Source organism: Ictidomys tridecemlineatus, chromosome 8 (genome assembly GCF_052094955.1).
Source record: "Ictidomys tridecemlineatus isolate mIctTri1 chromosome 8, mIctTri1.hap1, whole genome shotgun sequence".
In the NCBI taxonomy this organism is placed as follows: Eukaryota; Metazoa; Chordata; class Mammalia; order Rodentia; family Sciuridae; genus Ictidomys; species Ictidomys tridecemlineatus.
This window is the reverse complement of record NC_135484.1, coordinates 94,522,248-94,541,535: the sequence shown is the minus strand read 5'-3', so window position 1 is coordinate 94,541,535 and position 19,288 is coordinate 94,522,248. Positions and strand designations below refer to the sequence as shown.

Genomic DNA, 19,288 nt, shown 5'->3' with positions numbered 1-19,288 from the left:
TGAAAGAGTATAATGTTATAAAGCTGAATTTTAAAGTGCAGAGCATGTAAACTGTGAATAGAGATAAATGTGTTTGAAAATGAAGTGAATAGCGAAAATTTACTTCTCTGAAAAGCTTTATCTGATAAATTTCAAATTTCCTTCTGAGAGACCACATTATTTTTACTTACTGTCAATGGAAATACATTTTTACAGATCTCGCTTTGTCAAATATAATCTTGCAGTTGTTCTATATTCCTACACCTGAGTTAGTGGTTTCTCTCAAATAGTATTTTCAATCATTTACAGGTTTGTGAGTCAATACATATTTTAAAATGCTCAGTTGAAAAATTTTAAATTAACTCCTATACACTCAAAGGGATTGCAAAACTATATACTGATATAATAGTCTATAAAAGGACACAGTGACTGTAAATGTAATGATTTTTATTTCCTTACTCCTGCCTCTTATATTAGTTATTATATTGAATTTGTAAGAAATCAGAATAATAGAAAGGTAGACATATACATATTTTAAATACTATTTATTTTAAAAATTTACAGGTTTATGATAGGTTTTCACTGAAGACCACAGGTGAATCAAAGTTGACTTCTGTTTGAGCCATTGAACACTTTTTGCAGGTGAAATTAAAAACAGGCGAATGATTGACATTTTTGGTGAAGACCCCACTCCAATGCCTTCCTTGGTTCCAGTGTTTTGCGTGGTGAGCAGGATTGCTTTTTGGAGGAAAGTATCTGAAACCAAATGAGATGTACATAGATTGAGAATGGCTTCTTGGAAAATTTCTCACATAAAATGAAGGCTATGTTAGTATAACAGTGTGGATGTCCTGACGCCTGGACTGAGGAAACCACAGGGTAGCTGCCAATGGAGTGAGGTTTCTATCTCTTAAGATGCTAAGTGCCCAGGCAACAGAGGCAAGAGTGGTGAGCAGGGAATAGATTTTATCCTGTCGCCAAGAGGGACAAGCTTAAGCTCAAATATGGGGCATGCAAACTGTCCCAAAGATGGAATTGTAAGAGTTTGGTACACATTTCTAGGGCTGAGTTGAGTGCTTAACCCTCATGTGAGGATTCTGAATACAATTCCCATTTCTCTCTTGATTCTGTGGCTTTTGAGATTCATTAGGGAGAGAAAGGCTTGCTTTGGAAACAAATGGTTTTAAAACTCAGGTTGGGATTCTAAAGTTACATCTCTCCCTTTCAATTATGAACATTTGACAATTTCCAAGGAAGTTTAATTTTGATCCATGTTTTGGAAGAGGGAAGAAAAATCATAAGGAGCTAAAGGAAAAGCAGCATATCACCTACAAGAGATATATCATTGTTAGCCTCAGACATATCTTACTTAAGCCAGGTGTGGTGGCATGTTCCTTTAATCCTGGTGACTCAGGAGGCTGAGGCAAGAGGACTACAGATTCAAGGACAGCCTGGGCAAATTAGTGAGACTTTGTCTTGAAATAAAATAACACAAAGAACTAGCAAAGTGGCTCAATAATAAAGCACACCTGAGTCCAATCCCTAGTACCAAACAAAACAATTTTTTTTAAAAAAGGAAAGAAAGGGGAAAAAAATACCTAATTAATTGAGGAAATGCCATTCATTCAATAATCATTTTATGAACATTTCCTATATACCAAAACAAGGTTAAGTATTAGAGTGACAAGGACAAATAGGTCTAGTTTCTGTCTCAAAAAAACTTACATTCTAATGGGAGTCATGGACAAATAAGCAAAAATAATAATACAGTATGTTACATTCTCTACTGTGTTTGCTGGAAGTACTATGAGAAAATTCTTGGAAAATTGGAAGAGCAAGGAAGAAGGATCAGAAAACATTTTCAAAAAAGTAGTATAGAAGTCTAAATATCATATATATGTATACACACACACACACACACACACACACACACACACACACACACACACACACATATATATATGATTTTAAGTTTGAATGTATAAATGGCTATGTGTTGAATTATGACAGGTATTCAAAGGTAAGTTAGTACTAGGTTTGAAAGATCAAATGGAAATTCTAGTTTCATGGGGAGATGGTTTAAATTTTTAAGCTAGGAGCAACAATACAGCAGATATTCTTTTTAGACTTTCTGTCAGCCATGCAATCAGGAGAAAGGAGTGGTAAATTAGTAGTTTGTTTTGTTCAATAACTGAAGCGTATGGCAATGGGGATCTGAATCTAGGAGGGTGATCTTGGGGAAAGCTCAGTGTGTCACAATGTGAATCTTGATTCAAAGTTTGTCTCAAATGGTTTTTCCTCAGAATGGTCTTTTGAATGAAACGAGAGTAGAAAAGAAGGCCCTAAATCAATCAGCAAGAGCACCCAACAAGACTTCTGGTTCAGACTATGTATGAAACTCTCTTGAGGTGGAAATATAGTTGTGAAAGTGACACAGAAATAGAAGAAGGTAAAAGCTGATTCTCAGATGAAGGTATTAGTGTTGACCTACATGCCCAGGTAGTTCTTCATTTACCTACTGTTTTAATCAGCATTATTCAAGTTCTAAAAGAAGATAGGAATGACTGTGAGAAAGAACAGGCCTCAAATCTGAGCATAGCCAATATAAATTTGTATATTAAAATAAGTTTTAATATACCTAAGTACTATTTTAATACCAAATAATCTTTAGAGGAAAGTGACATGTAGCACTATCCTGGTCACGAGGCAAAGAAGAAAGAAAACAATGGTTAAATTGCCTCCCAGGCATTGTGCTAGGCACTTTATTAGAATAAAAATACTTCTTGCATTAGAATGTGCACAAATCATTATTTCTCATTTTAGTTGAGAGGATTAACAGAATGGCATTAGTTTATCCTAACAATAAAGCCATAACATAAGCAATTTTGAAAAATAATTTCAAATTCACAAAGTCAAAGTTCAGATAAAATTAAAAACGTATAGGGAGTTGGCTGTAAATAGCATATTCTTGAGTATTTATATTTTCTTCTTTTGATAAATGTAGCTCTGCTAATGCCTATGCTTTAGGTTCAGTCCTATGGAGATTGTCACTTTTGATCTCCTTGATCTCTACTTTCCTGACAGGGACATTTGAACATTTTTCTCAAGGATAAATCACCTCAAATTTATCACTGCCAAAGAAAATTAACAAAGCCGATATCTTGTAGATCTCAGGTCACAATAATTGTCTCCATACTCGGAGAGCAGTGTGCAATTACACAAATATAAATGAAAACCAATATTCTCCTTCCTTAAACATCCTAATTTATCTCTCAGTTATCTTTTCTGAAGTATTCATGACTTCAGTTAAAAAAAAAGAAAAGCAGTAATGGCCTACTTATACCAAAATAAATTACCCTTTGATATCCAGTACAGCAACCTAGCATTTGAGAAAAACAGAACTTCACAATAGCATAATATATTCAGAATTTGACAAAGTATGACCTATTTACTGAAGCAGAAAATGCACCACAGGTTTTTCAACATTTCTTTCTTTTTTTTTAAATTCTAAAAGCAGATAAATCATATTTACCAATGAAAGAAAAGAACTGCTTTTAGACTTACTTATCCAGGGAAAAATAGGAAGAGAAATAGAGGGGGGTAGACACAGAAATTTTGACTCAGAAATTTACTCCTGAGATATAAAATGTGGTGGATTTTAAAAGATTTCTTGACAACGTCAAAATATGAGAAACTTTTGATGAACTTATGTAAAGGAAAATAGTAATTACAGCAGATCTGTTTTATATACTATGAGACAGTTTATGGAAGGCACATGTTCATGTTGCCATTTTTCATAGAAAACATTTTTGTCAGAATTTTCAATATGCTTGAAAAAGGAATATCATACAAAACCCGTGCTCTGGCTTAGACATTCTCCTGAGTGCTCATCTGTATGGTAGCACTTTAACACATAGCAATTTAATTTTCTCTAGAGTAAGTACAAGAAAGAGGGGGAAAACCCCTGGCAAATATGGGCAATTCATTATAAAAATAAATATATAATAAAACAACAATAGCCAGGCACAGTGGTACACTCCTGTAATTGGAATGGCTTGGGACAGGGATGAAGAAGAATTGCAAGTTCAAAGCCAGCCTTAGCAACTTATTGAGGACCTAAGCCACATATCAAAATCTTGTCTTTAAATGAAATATAAAAAGGGCTGGGGATGTAGCTCAGTGGTTAAGCATCCCAGGGTTCAATCTATGGTGTCAAAGAAACAATAAAACAATATATTGCATATTTCAGAAAGGTAGAATAAAGTATTTTGAGTTTTCTTCAAGAAGCAATGATAGACCAGGCATGGTGGCACCCGCCAAAATCCTAGCAGTCATGAGGCTGACACAGGAGGATCACAAGTTCAAAGCCAGCTTCAGCAATGGCAAGGTGCTAAGCAAGTCAGTAAGACCCTATCTCTAAAATTCAAAATAGGGCTGGGATGTGGCTCAGTAGTTGAATGCCCCTAAGTTCAATCCCTGGTACACCCTCCCCGCAAAAACCCAGCAATGATAAACATGTGAGGAGATAAAAATGTTTAACATGATCTAAATATTACACAATATAGACCTGTATCAAAACATCATATAACTCCATTGATATATATTAGTTAAAATAAATTTGACTTAAATGAAAAAAAGTAAGTTAAGATTTAAAAAGATATTTTAAAAGTGTCAATGACTATGTTACAATGAAGGACTTTCATGTCTCAATGCAAAATAACAAAGAGTATAAATAAATGTATGAATGAGATAACTTTACAGTACTTGAGGTTAAAATAGACTAATAAGAGACCCTGAAAAAAAAACAGTCAGAAATCCTTGAAATGAAGGATACAATAAATCAAATAAAAAAACTCAATATAAAGCATAACCAACAGCTAGATCACTTGAAAGAAATAACATCAGATAATGAAGACATAGTACACAATCTGGAAAATAAAGTTGATCACACAGTGAAGAAAGTTAAAAACCATGAGCAGAACATCCAAGAATTATGGGATAGCATCAAAAGACCAAATCTAAGAGTTATTGGGATAGAGGAAGGCATAGAGTTTCAAACCATAGGAATGCACAATCTCTTCATTGAGATAATATCACAAAATTTCCCAAGCATGAAGAATTAATTGGAAAACCAAATATAAGAGGCTTATAGGACACCAAATGTACAAAATTACAACAAATCTACACTAAGGCACATTTTAATGAAGACGCCTAGCAAACAGAATAAAGATAGAATCTTAAAAGCCACAAGAGAGAGAAATCAGATCACATATAGGAGGAGACTAATTTGTATATCAGCAGATTTTTCAACCCAGACCCTCAAAGCCAGGAGATCGTGGAACAATGTATACCAATCTCTGAAAGAAAATGGATGCCAACCAAGAATCTTATATCCAGCAAAACTAAGCTTTAGATTTGATGATGAAATAAATACCTTCCATAATAAACAAAAGTTAAAAGAACTTACAACTAGAAAGCTTGCACTACAGAACATCCTCAGGAAAATATTCCACAAAGAGGAAATGAAAAACAATGATGGAAATCAGGAGGAATTACACTAAAGGGAAATCTAATCAGAGGAGAAACCAAGTCATGCTAAATACTCAAAATAAACAAAAATGGCTGGGAATACATATGATATATCAATAAAACCCTGAATAATAATGGCCTAAACTCACTGATCAAAAGACATAGATTAGCAGATTGGATTAAAAAAAAAAAGTCCCAACAATATGCTGCCTCCAAGAGACACATCTCAAAGAAAAAGACATTCACAGATTGAAGGTGAAGGGTTGGGAAAAATCATACCACTCACATGGACTGCAGAAGCAAGCAGAGGCTTCCATCTTCATATCAAATAAAGTAGACTTCAAATTAAAGTCAATCAAAAAGGACAAAGGACGCTAAATACTTCTCAAGGGAACCATACACCAACAAGACTTAACAATTATATATGCCCCAAACAACGGAGCAGCTATCTTCTTCAAACGAACTCTTCTCAAGTTCAAGAGTCAAACAGACCACAACACAATAATTTTGGGTGATTTTAACATACCTCTTTCATCACTAGATAGATCTTCCAAACAAAAGCTGAACAAAGAAACTATAGAACTTAATAATATAATCAATAACTTAGACTTAACTGACATATATAGAATATTCCAACCTTCAATGAGAGAATATACTTTCTTCTCAGCAGCACATGGACCCTTCTCTAAAACAGACCACATAATATGCCACAAAACAACTCTTAGCAAATATAAAAAGTAGAGATACTACCCTGAAGTCTATCATATCATAATGAAATGAAATTAGAAATCAATTATAAAATAAGAAATAAAATCCACTCTAATACCTGGAGACTAAATAATATGCCAAATGAACATTCGGTTACAAAAGACATCAAGGAGGAGATTAAAAAGTGTTTAGAGGTGAATGATAACACAGGTACAACATATTGAAATCTCTGGGACACTATGAAAGTAGTTTTAAGAGGAAAGTTCTTTGCATGGAGTTCATTCCTTAAAAGAAGAAAAAGTCAACAAATAAATGAATTAACACTACATCTCAAAGCCCTAGAAAAAGAACAACGAATCAACACCAAAAGCAGCAGAAGACAGGAAATAATTAAAATCAGAGCTCAAATCAATGAAATTGAAACAAAAGAAACAATTGAAAAAAAATGACAGAACAAAAGTTTGTTCTTTGAAAAATAAATAAAATTGACAGATGCATAGCCATGCTAAAGAAGAGAGGGAGAGAGAAAACTCAAACCAATAACACACATGATGAAAAAGGAAATATCACAACAGACACTACAGAAATACATAAGATAATTAGAAATTATTTTGAAAACCTGTACTCCAATAAAATAGAAAATATTGAAGGCATTAACAAATTTCTAGAGTCATATAATTTGTCTGAATTGAATCAGGATGATATAGACAATTTAAACCGATCAATTTCAAGTGACAAAATAGCAGACACCATCAAAAGTCTACCAACCAAGAAAAGCCCAGGACCCGATGGATACATAACTGAGTTCTACAAGACCTTTAAAGAAGAGCTAATACCAATACTCTTCAATTTATTTCAAGAACTGGAAAAAGAGGCAGCACTTCCAAATGCATTCTTTGAGGCTAATATCACTCTGATTTCAAAACCAGGCAAAGACACATCAAAAAAAGAAAACTTCAGACAAATATCTCTAATAAACATAGATGCAAAAATTCTCAATAAAATGCTGGCAAATTGAATACAAAAACACATCAAAATGATTGTGCACCATGATCAAGTGGAATTCATCCCAGGGATGTAAGATTGGTTCAGCATACAGAAATCAATAAATGTAATTCATCACATCAATAGACTTAAAGAATCATATGATCATCTCAATAGATGCAGAAAAAGCATTTGACAAAATACAGCACTTTTTATGTTCAAAACACTAGAAAAACTTGGGATAACAGAAACATATTTCAACATCATAAAGGCTATCTATCTATGCTAAGCCCCAGGCCAACATCATTCTAGATGGAGAAAAATTAAAGGCATTCCCTCTATAATCTGGAACAAGACAGGGATGCCCTCTTTCACCACTTCTATTCAACATAGTTCTTAAACACTGGCCAGAGCAATTAGACAGACGTAAGAAATTAAAGGGATACACATAGGAAAAGAAGAACTCAAATTGCCACTATTTGCTGATAATATGATTCTATACCTGGAAGACCCTAAAAGTTCCACTAGAAAACTCCTAGAACTAGTAAATGAATTCATCAAAGTAGCAGGATATAAAATCAACACCCATAAATCAAAGGCATTTCCATATATCAGTGACAAATCCTCAGAAATGGAAATGAGAAAAACTACCTCATTCTCAATAGCCTCAAATAAAATAAAAAATAAAATACTTGGGAATCAACTTAAGAAAAGAGGTGAAACATCTATATAATGAAAATTACAGAACCCTAAAGACAGAAATCAAAGAAGACCTTAGAAGATGGAAAGATCTACCTTGCTCTTGGTTAGAATTAGAATAATTCTGCTGTAGGCAGAATTAATATTATCAAATAACCATACTTCCAAAAGAAATATACAGATTTAATGCATTCTGATTAAAATTCCAATGTCATTTCTCATAGAAATAGAAAAATCAATCATGAAATTCATCTGAAAAAAATAAGAGACCCAGAATAGCTAAGGTAATCCTTAGCTGGAAGAGCGAAGCAGGTGACATCACTATACCAGAACTTAAACTACACTACAGAGCAATAGTAACAAACACAGCATGGTATTGGCACCAAAACAGACTGGTAGACTAATGGTACAGAATAGAGGACACAGAGACTAACCCACAAAACTACAATTATCTTATATTAGACAAAGGTGCCAAGAACATACATTGGAGAAAAGAGAGCCTCTTCAACAAATGATGCTGGGAAAACTGGAAATCCATATGCAACAAAATGAAATTAAACCCCTATCTCTCACCATGCACAAAACTAAACTCAAAATGGATCAAGGACTTAGGAATAAACCAGAGACCCTGTGACTAATAAAAGAAAAATCTCTCTCCATCATGTGGGATTAGGCCCTAACTTCCTTAATAAGACTCCTTTGGTGCAAGAATTAAAATCAAGAATCTATAAATGGGTTGGACTCAAACTAAAAAGTTTCTTCTCAGCAAAAGAAATAATCTGTGAGGTGAATAGAGAGCCTACCTCTTAAGAGCAAATTTTTACCCCTCACACATCAGATAGAGCACTAATCTCTAGGGTATATAAATAACTCAAAAAGCTAAACACCAAAAAAACAAATAACCCAATCAATAAATGGGCCAAAGACCTGAACAGACACTTCTCAGAAGATGATATACAATCAATCAACAAATATATGAAAAAATGTTCATCATCACTAGCAATTAGAGAATTTCAAATCAAAACCACTCTAAGATTTCATCTCACTCCAGTCAGAATGGCAGTTATTATGAAGATAAACAACAATAAGTGTTGGCGAGGATGTGGGGAAAAAGGTACACTCATACACTGCTGGTGGGACTGCAAATTGGTGCAGCCAATATGGAAAGCAGTATGGAGATTTCTTGGAAAATTAAGAATGGAACAACCATTTAACTCAGCTATCCCTTTCCTCGGTCTATACCCAAAAGGCTTAAAAACAGCATACTACAGGGACACAGCCACATCATTGTTTATAGAAGCACAATTCACAATAGCTAAACTGTGGAACCAACCTAGATCCCCTTCAATAGATGAATGAATAAAAAAATGTGGCATATTTGCACAATGGAATATTACTCAGCAATAAAAGACAGAATAAAATCATGACATTTGCAGGTAAATGGATGGAGTTAGAGAGGATAATGCTAAGTGAAGTTAGCCAATCCCCCAAAAACCAAGTGTCAAATGTTTTCTTTGATATAAGGAGGCTTATTAATAGTGGGATAGGGACAGGGAGTGTGGGAGGAATAGAGGAATTCTAGTTAAGGCAGAAGGTTTGGAGGGGAACAGAGGGGGCATGGGATAATTAATGATGGTGGAATGTGAAGATCATTACTATTCAAAGTACATGTATGAAGACACAAATTGGTGTGCATATACAGTGTATACAAACAGAGATATAAAAAATTGTGCTCTATATAGGCAATAAAAATTTTAAAAAGTAGACCAATATTTTTACTATGTTTAAATTTTCCTAAAGTTCTTCCATAAAAGGACTTTAATAAAAGAAAACTTATTTATATCATTTAACAATTTTGCAAAGTACCAAAATAGCATATTATTGTAATTAATATAATTAATCTTAAAAAATTCCATATGGTGACCATTATACTGATAAAGTAGAATAATGACTACAAGATTTAATTGTTCAATCACATTTTTATATTTTATACCCCTCCATGCGCTAAGTCAAATTGGGACTGAAACTGAGTTTTCTAATAATCTAATTGTTTTTTCATCTAATTTAGTTCAATATACATTTAAAATTATATAGAAGCATTAAAAACGTTTTCAAATGAAATTCCTGTATTCATCACCTATCCCTCCCAATAGCAGGGATTAGATGTGGCTAGAATGACTTGTGTCCTTAATGCTGCAGATCAAATGAAGGGGAAAAACATGGTAATAGCTTTTGGGACCCTCAAAACCCACTTCCAGTAGAAAGCCACAAGGGCAAACATGATCAATAATAGTAGCCATTTGGTTTCATTCATTTCTTTTAATGAATACAGTCACAGCTCACTAAAAGCATTCTTGCAGGACTGGGATGGATTTCAATTCTCTGGTGACTGACAAAAATAGAGCCTTTGACAGAACCTGGAGGTGGGTGCATTGTTCTCTCCTGTCTTTTCCCTGCCCTCTTCTTTAGACCTTGGTGCTGTTTAACTCAGAAACATATGGCATTTTGGTACAGACTGACAAGTAGTTGATCTGCAACTAATGGCTAAATTCTACACATTGCTCTTGATATAATTTATTTTTAGAAAGCATCCAAATACTGTGGATAGTTTTCAACTATGTAAAATCTGGTAAACTTAAGCATAAAGGACTCAAACAAAACAAAACAGGGTCCTGAGCTGGTTTAATCAGTTTATTAATATTCAATAGGATCATTTTCATTTCTATAGGCATTGCCCTAGTTCAAGTAAGCATTAATTCATATCTAATAAAGTGTCACTAATACTGTGGATGCTTAAAAATTGCTTTTGATAAAAGAACAGCATCTAGATTATTATAGCAGCCTCTTGTCTCACTTATTTGAGTTTTCAATTATTACCTATTTTATAATTCTAATTGCTAGAAAAACTCTGGATTTTCTACCATATTTAATTTCTTGCTTATGAAACTAGAGTTTTTAATTTAACAAAATCAAAATTTTTATGCCTGTAGTTAATTTTTCCCCCACCAGTGTCCCTAGGTTCTCAGTTTTTACTCTCTAGATGATCTTTTATTACTTCATTTATTCTATATCTTTCAAAAAGTGCATTTCAGTGGTATGATGTCTACCAAATTCAGTCATAATCTCAAAATGCAAGTTTTCAAAATTTCCAAAATAAACATACTAGCTCATTTAAAATAGAATAAAAGCCTTCCATGATTCAAAAATATTTCTATCTTGTATGTAAGTTAGTGGTGACTTAGGCAAGAATGGAAGAAGATGTGGGGATAAAGGAAACGTGATGATTACCTGAGCCTCTCTCTTTGAGACTTGTTTCTTTTTAATACCTATTTTAAATATGTTATCTCTACAGGAGAGGTTTTAGTGTTCAAAGGCGTAGTAAGTCTTTTTAGAGCAAATTAACAGTAGAGTTACTGACCATGAGTAAATTTACTTTACTGTATGTTTTAGTCCTTTAAACGGAGCTTCTCAGGAGTTCTAGGGTGGCTGTTTATCACACAAATGGAATTATGTTCTGCCCTAATATTTATAACAGCAAATGCGGAAATGTAGTTATAAACTTAGATTAAAACTCTTAGAAGTATAGGAGAGATAATGAGACTTTCAAATGTCTTCTTCTGTGTGACAACCCTAAAATGTGGATAAATTTTAATTTTAGAACTCTTCATTCAGTAGTGAACCCCTTTTCTATCTCAGAGCTTAGAATTTAAATTGAATATTACCTTTAACAAGATTATTCAAAAGTCTGGATTCATCTTGTCTCTATCACTGGAGTGTTATTGTTTGCAATAAAACCATCTTTGGCCTTACCATTCCACTTTCCACTTGCTGGAGTACTAGAGAATCTGGGCACATCTGCCAATCAGCTCTATCAAGAAGTGTTCGCTCTGAGAAAACAATGCCAACAACAATTTATGACGTCAAACATAGAAGCAAATTACAGAATAGAATTCCTTACTTGATCTTCCCCTTCTCTGACTTCATTCTGAGACACACATAGCCCCACATATAAACTTCTGCCAAAGTTTGTCCTCAACTGAATCCTATATCTCAATGGACTTATTCTTATTGATCAATCATTCTATCCACAAATACCACATTAACATTTCTAAAATGATGCTTTATACATTTTCCTTATGTGTTCAAATGACATGTCTACGAAACTAAAAAAAAAAAAAAAAGTACTCCTTGTTTTATATTCAAAGACTTCAATCATTTGATTGCTTTTTACAGTATCAGGCAATTTTTTAAAACTAACCACGTCCCAAACATTAAGTTCTATATATGACTCCTGACCATACTCTATATCTACCCATTGCCTTTCCATCTTAAGTTTAGCCACTATTCATTATATTCTTTCCTCCCAAATGCTTTTCTCTTCTCCACTTAGTCACATCAGCCCCCACACCTCTATCAACTGTCCTTGATTTCCTCACCTGGAAGTTGTCTTCATTAGCAAAGTGCATATAGCACTTTCCATCTAATCCAGTGGCTCAAAACAGCAGGCAATTTGTACTAAGTCCCCAGGGAACATTTAGAAATATCTGGAGACAATTTTGGTTCTCAGAATTGAGGAGGTGATGTCTCTCTACCACTAAGAAGTTTCAAGGAATAGCTGATTGAAAATGTCTGTAGTATTGCTGCTGAGAAACTTTAAACTAATCCTTTTCTTTATTTCAATCCTGCCCATAATTTTACTTCTATACATATGTGTTGGATCATGTATATTAGAATACAAGCCTCTGGAATACTACTACTATATCTTGTGTACAATTTTACTCTAAAACCTAGCACAAATTCTGGCATATGTGGGCACCCAATAACATGAAAAGGTATATAATGATGTAGAATACCATGTCCAATAATTATTAAAGAATGAACATACAGAAAGAAGATACTTACCAATAAAGCAACTAAGTTCAATGTATGCTTTCTTTAATTTAATTTCTTTTGTTTTTGATTTAATTCTCATGTGAGAATATTTTAATAATGAAACTCAATTAGCATTATTCTAGTAAAGAAAATTTTGGGGCTAATACATATTTACAACTGGTAGAAAACATACATATTATAAACACCACTGAATTTTCATAAGAGATGAAAATTTAGAGTTTGAGGTTTGCATAACTAGTATCCCTATCTTCACTAGAGTCATCTCCCATCTCTCATATGTTGAATTTATTGAGTAGTTGTTTTCTTTACTGTGTTACATTCATTCTTCTTGCTTTATGAAGTTTTCCTCAGCTGCCATGTAATAGGTGTTGGTTAAATCAGTTTCAATTTGTTTTCCTCTAAATGGAGAATCTTGGCTGTTGGGCAAAATAAAACATCAAATTATGTTGCCAATTTGCTATAAATATTTGAAAATGATGCTATTGGAGTACATCAACAGTTTTTTAAGTTCCCTTATGAAATGAGCTGATGTATTTTGCTTGCTAATGAAATATCTAGGTTTACATAATGAGCAAGTCTCCCATATAAGGAAAAATGGATGGAGCTAGTTATTTTCTGTTCTAGAGGACAGTGTTCATGCTATTTAGCCTGTCATTTAATATCCTCACAAACCTGTCCCCTACTTATCTTTTAGGCATATCCTTTGCAAATGTTCTTCTTTCACTGAATTATTTTAATAACCCCTTAAAAATATCTCTCTTTTCCCACCACTCAGATTTATGGCTCCCCCTCCCCCAAGTTTTTTAATCATAAAATGAACTTCCTCTTTAATGCCCTCCCAAACAAACTTTTTGAACTGCTGGTCATTCTAACACATCTATCTCACTGGCTGACTTTCACAACAAAGACTGACCTCATCTTCTAATGCATACATCTGCCTTTAAAACTATAGTATTAATACCACTTAAGTTATATTGCCACTATTTGTCACTATAGATGTGCATTTTTAGTTTTCCTTTTCCTCCAGATTGTAAAGTCTTAGAGATAGAGACCATAAATTATAGTTATCTTTGAATCGTACCTAGCACCTAGTACAATGTCCTATACATAGTAATTACTCAGGATGCAATAGCTGAATAATGTTGAGTGAGTTATAGGCTTGTTTTAAAAGTAGAAAAGTATGACAACCCATGAAATAAAATTTGTTTTTCCAATAAATAAATGTTGAGACAAATTAAGAGAAGACTATTGCAGACGTAACAACCAAATAACAAAATCATGATATATTAAAGACAGGGTAGCCAAAAAAGGATGTGTGAATCTTGTTTGGATCCTTATTTGAATAAACTAACCATAAAGGGATATCTCTGACACAATTGGTGACATATGTGCATAGGATGTATAATACATAATATTAAGGATTTATGCTATAACAAAGGAATGTTTGTTATGACAAAATAGTTCTTATCAGTTAGAGATACATACAGAATTATTTTCAAATAACACATTTGATATTTGCTGTATAATATTCAGTTAAAAACATAAGGGCCAATAAAAGGTTGGAAACATTTGGAAAAATATTAATAATTGCTGAAGAAAAATAAAGGGACTATTTTGTCATATTGCTCATAATATCAGTGTAGGTCTAAATATTTCTGTGAAAGTTTAAAATACATAAACTGCTGTAGGAGAATAATCTTTAAGTTATTCTTACAGTGGAAGAATAAACAGTCATTTAAGATATCAAGTTCAAGAGACTGTAGTGACTTGAATAGATTTTCAGTTTACAGTGTGTAACCCAATACTCAGAATCAATTCAGCACTCAAAAATATTCCATTGGTTGCATAATCTCCTTTGCATATCACAGAAGACTATTGAGTATTTAGCCAGTCTGACTGTTTACTCATCATTATTATTCATAAGTATCTAACTTGAAGGGGTTTAGAGTCAACACAATAGATGGTCACTCACCCATTTTAATATACTCTCTTGAGAGTGACCCACGGTCATGTTTAAAAACATCTGACTGTGTGTGTGTGGGGGGGGAGGTGCGGGTATACTAGCTGAATTGTATCTACCCATCCTCAGCATCTTGGAAGAGAAATGATGTGAAGAAACCCTTCCTTTATTAGACATGCCAGGGATCTGGTAAGTTAAGATAGAAATTGTGGACAAGATCAAGTAGCAAACACCAAAGACAAATGACAGTCAAAGACAGAAATCAGATGAACTGGTGATTTGAACTTTATATTTAGTTATTTCCAAGTGTTTCTCGAATACTTGTTCTTGTCTTCCCACTTTTGTTACCCCTTTCTTAGATAAGCTCTTCTTTGTGACTCCTTTAGTTGATTCAAAGCCTCTTACCTTGGTTAATTCCATTAACATGCTCAAAATCACCAAACAAAAAGACTAAAATCTAAGTTATATTATTGTGCTCAATGTGTCAAAATGGAAATGGAACCTCCAAAGAAGTCTTTTACTCTCCCTCCTTCTCTTCCTTTTTTTAAAATTTTTTTTTTAAATTTTTTTAACCAGGGATTGAACCCAGGGACACTAAATCACTGAGCCATATCCCAAGCCCTTTTTATTTTTTGTTTTGAGACAGGGTCTCACTAAATTGCTTAAGGCCTGACTAAATTGCTGAGGCTGGCCTGCAACTTGTGATCCTCCTGCCTTAGTCTCCTAAATCGCTGGGATTACAGGTATGAACCACCATGCCCAGCCCATCTCCACCATTCAATCATCATTATATCCTTTCTTCCATTATCAGAGGTATGCCTCCATTTTCCTGTGGATCACTTTAATAACTTCTTTATTGGTCTTTTCACTTTGAATTTTTTTTTTCAACATACACTATAGGACATTTCCATTTTAGGCTTCCTAAAATATTGCACTCATCACACCACTCCTGTGTTAAAAAACTTTCACTAGCTCAGCATTGCTCATAAAATAAAGTCCATTCTTATTCCCTAAGTATTCCAGAGCTCTCAAATCTGTCCAGGGTCTACATTCTAATTGTGACTTCATTTAAGCACTGTAAATTAACTGAACCAGTTGCACTTCCCTGAAAACACTCTACACTTTGGGGTCATCATTCTTTGATTAGTGATATTCCTATTAAACTGTCATTATCAAACATTTCAACTTGAGATATCCTCCAGTTCTTCCTTTCATTGTCCCTTAGTGTGAGGACTTTCCTGGCTTGGTCAGAACTAGCCTTTGTGTGATTTTCTATAGTTCTTTATGGGTGTCTTTCTTGAATATTTTTCTAACTGGTTTTATAATGTGCTATGAGCTTCATTTCTCCAATCAACCATAAAGTACTTGAGGACACACCTTTTTGTTTCATCATTATAGCTCTGTTCTCTGGTACAGTGGTTTGTGCTTTGAATATATTTTGTAAATACTGTTTGAAGGTCTGACAGAATTTTACAAGTTCTAAGCAAGGACAGTTTGAGATCCAGGCAAAGAAGTGCTTTCACAAATTAAAAAAAATATGATTTAAAAATTTCAATTTTGAAATAAATTATTATCATTTAATCAGTCCGAGTGTATTCTTTGCATTGCCACCTTTAATCTCCTCATTTATATAAGTTTATAGATGAGGAAACTGAGACTTGGATATATTAGGTAACTTGTCCATATGTGGACTGAGATTCAAATTCATGCCCATCAGAAGATAACCCTCATCACTTATTTTGTTATTTAATGTGTCTGAGAAGTCCCAAAGTTTTGAGGACATACCTGAAGGGACATGCCAGGATATCAAGAAATTCAAAACAGATGATATTCCCTTTCTCTTTCTCACTCCTAGAGGATTATATATATATATATATATATATTTCTTCTGGGGATGAGAGAGAGAAATGTTTGCATGAAACATATGTGATATTTGCTATTCCGTGATATACCCTTACTTCAAGAAAACGTTTCTCTTTTGTTTGTTTTATGCAGTGAAATTATTTATGTATTTTTAGCTTGAATAGGTAGAAGTCAGAGCATTTACTTTCTTTTTTGCCTTTCCTTTATTATCTATTGTATTTTACTCAAGGATTTCACACAAATTATCTGCTTGAGTGCATTGAAATATATGCCTTTCACTTAATCCAACAAGAATAAATTTTAAATAAAAATTAGATGTTGCGTTGATTTACCCAATATAGGCATGACAATTAGTCTATGTGCCTATTTCAACAATGCCAATATTTTTTAACATACATGTTCTAACTTGCTTACGTAACTACTCTTAAACCCCATTTCTAACTCTCATAAGAAAATCAACTCCATTACTTGATAGACTCATTTCCTACTTGCTCCAAATAATTTTGGTTAATTAGAGAAAAATTTCCTCTTTGAACAAATGAGTTAATCATAAGAATATTTAAGATGTAATTCTTTAAAGCTAACACCAAAATTGTATTTTAAATTTTATTTGGGAAATGCATGGCTTCCCAACATGGCCACTTAAAACAACTTATTTGAATATGTAAGTTATGATATGTGTGCTTATATTCATATATATGTATGTGTTTTCTGATATGTATGCATATACACATGTTCTATTTACCTAATTATAGATTATATCATAAACATTATATAGCTACGATGTTATGGGCTGATTTGAAAGTTAGATTGGGTTGATTCCATCCTGTTCAGACATCTTACCCTCCACAGAATTGGCCCCTCTTTCTGCATGAGTCCACTCACAAAGAAGCTGATACTCACTTGCACCCTGACCACAATGTCTTTAGACTATAGGATAGACATTGGCTTACTTCCTTACTTCCAAAAAGATGCCAATTCTGAGAATGTATTTATCACTGTACTTGCCTCTCCCACCCCTCTCCTTTGTGATTTTTCTGTTTTTAAGTGACCCCCCCCACCCGCATTCAGTGTTTTGGACTGCAGAACTGTCTGCTTTCTGTTCCCTTGGCCCTGGCCAGGATATATCCTTTGTGTTTGCTTCAAAAAAGACCGGAATTTTATTTTCAATTTTGGAATAGTGTCTTAACAACTATATATCAGAAATTTAAAAAACATTTTAAAAGAAAATTTCTTCTGGGGACGAGAGAGATAACAATGTTTGCATGAAAGATGTGTGATATTTGCTAGTCCATGGAGCTTTTGCATAGGTAGCTGAATAATCTCAGGATATTCAAGTTGAGTCATTTCAGAGTGCTTCCTAGACTTCTATCCCCAGAAGATGCTATTGTGTGCAGAAGTCAGTGAAGAAGTGATTGGTGCTTAGATGCATTGGTAGCATGATAGCACATTAAAGACTCAGAAACATTTGTAAGGAAAACATTTTCACTTTTTTCCCAACACCTTTTAAAATGGATCACCCTTGTATTCTTTACATAACCTTTACTAACACTCCTCTATCCAGTTTATGTAGAACCATGATATTTAGGCTGATGATTGTGATAGTGGTATACATGGTGGTACAGTAGTATCCCTCATATTCTTTCCAATTAGTATTTTTTTTAGCCTTAAACAGTTCTGGTGTATTTATTCAGTTTATCATTTACAAGTTGTATACCTGGCAAAAGTCTGTGTGTCATGTCAGCCTCCTTGTTTGTAAAATCAGAATAATCTAGTATATATTCATAAGGTTGCTGAAAATATTAAGAATCAGTCCACACAGTGTTCACTGTGATCACCTTATGGTGTGATCTCAGGCAATTCCGATAACTCAGGTAGAAAACATTAATATTTTCACACAGTGATAATCTTTGCTTGGGTAGTTTTGAGTTACAGGAATGTTATGTAAATGAGCAAACAATACTGTGAGCATTTTTTTCCTACAATGAACAGCAAATAAGCTCCTGCAGCATTAAATGCCTTAAAACAGTTTGTGTCCAGAGCCTGTGGCTCTCAGATCCAGAGGAGTAAGAAGATGCCTCCAAGGCCATTTTGCATAATATGTGTCTGTCCCTCTGAGGATCACTATGTTTTCCCTCCTATATTGATTTTTGTAAATATAACAAAAATACATGAAGTCCTTCTCACTCCTAGAGAATCATTTAATATGAATGTATGTATGTATACACACACACACACACACACACACACACGCACACACACCAAATAGTTGGTTGGGGCTGTAGATTAGTGGCAGAGCACTTGCCTAGCTGGCATGAAGCACTGGGTTCAATCCTCAGCACCACATAAAAACAAACAAATAAAGTAAAGGCATTCTGTCCATCTACAACTACAGAAAAAAATTAAACAAACAAACAGTTGCATGGAAATAATTCTGGGTGTGCAAAACAGAATAGCACCTACGAGCTGGGTATGTAGCCTAGAGGTGGAATGTGTCCTTACCATGAAGCTCTGGGTTCAATCTCTAGCACCAAATGGAAAAAGAAAAAAAAAAGAATAGTATTTGGTAATTACAAAGAAATGCTACGATATATGTTCTCATTAAAGATGGTTATTCTGGTTTCCTGAACTTAGAAAGTTATGACAAATATAACCTTTGTGATTTGGCCTTTG

At 33.8% G+C, this 19,288-nt stretch overlaps 1 protein-coding gene across 17 annotated transcripts in view; it reads right to left on the bottom strand.

Moving 5' to 3' along the window:
• Positions 1-507: 507 nt before the first annotated feature.
• Khdrbs2 (KH RNA binding domain containing, signal transduction associated 2) overlaps positions 508-19,288 on the bottom strand; it is a 586,688-nt gene continuing 567,907 nt past the window's right edge. For 13 of the 17 annotated variants that reach the window (XR_013425076.1, XR_013425077.1, XR_013425079.1 and 10 more), the window contains 3 exons: positions 12,802-13,208; positions 11,710-11,786; positions 508-735 (listed from right to left, as the gene is read on the bottom strand). The gene's annotated coding sequence lies outside the window, so the exon portion shown is untranslated. The remainder of the gene's footprint in view (positions 736-11,709; positions 11,787-12,801; positions 13,209-19,288) is intronic. The other 4 variants (XR_013425068.1, XR_013425071.1, XR_013425067.1 and 1 more) reach the window with 3 other exon arrangements.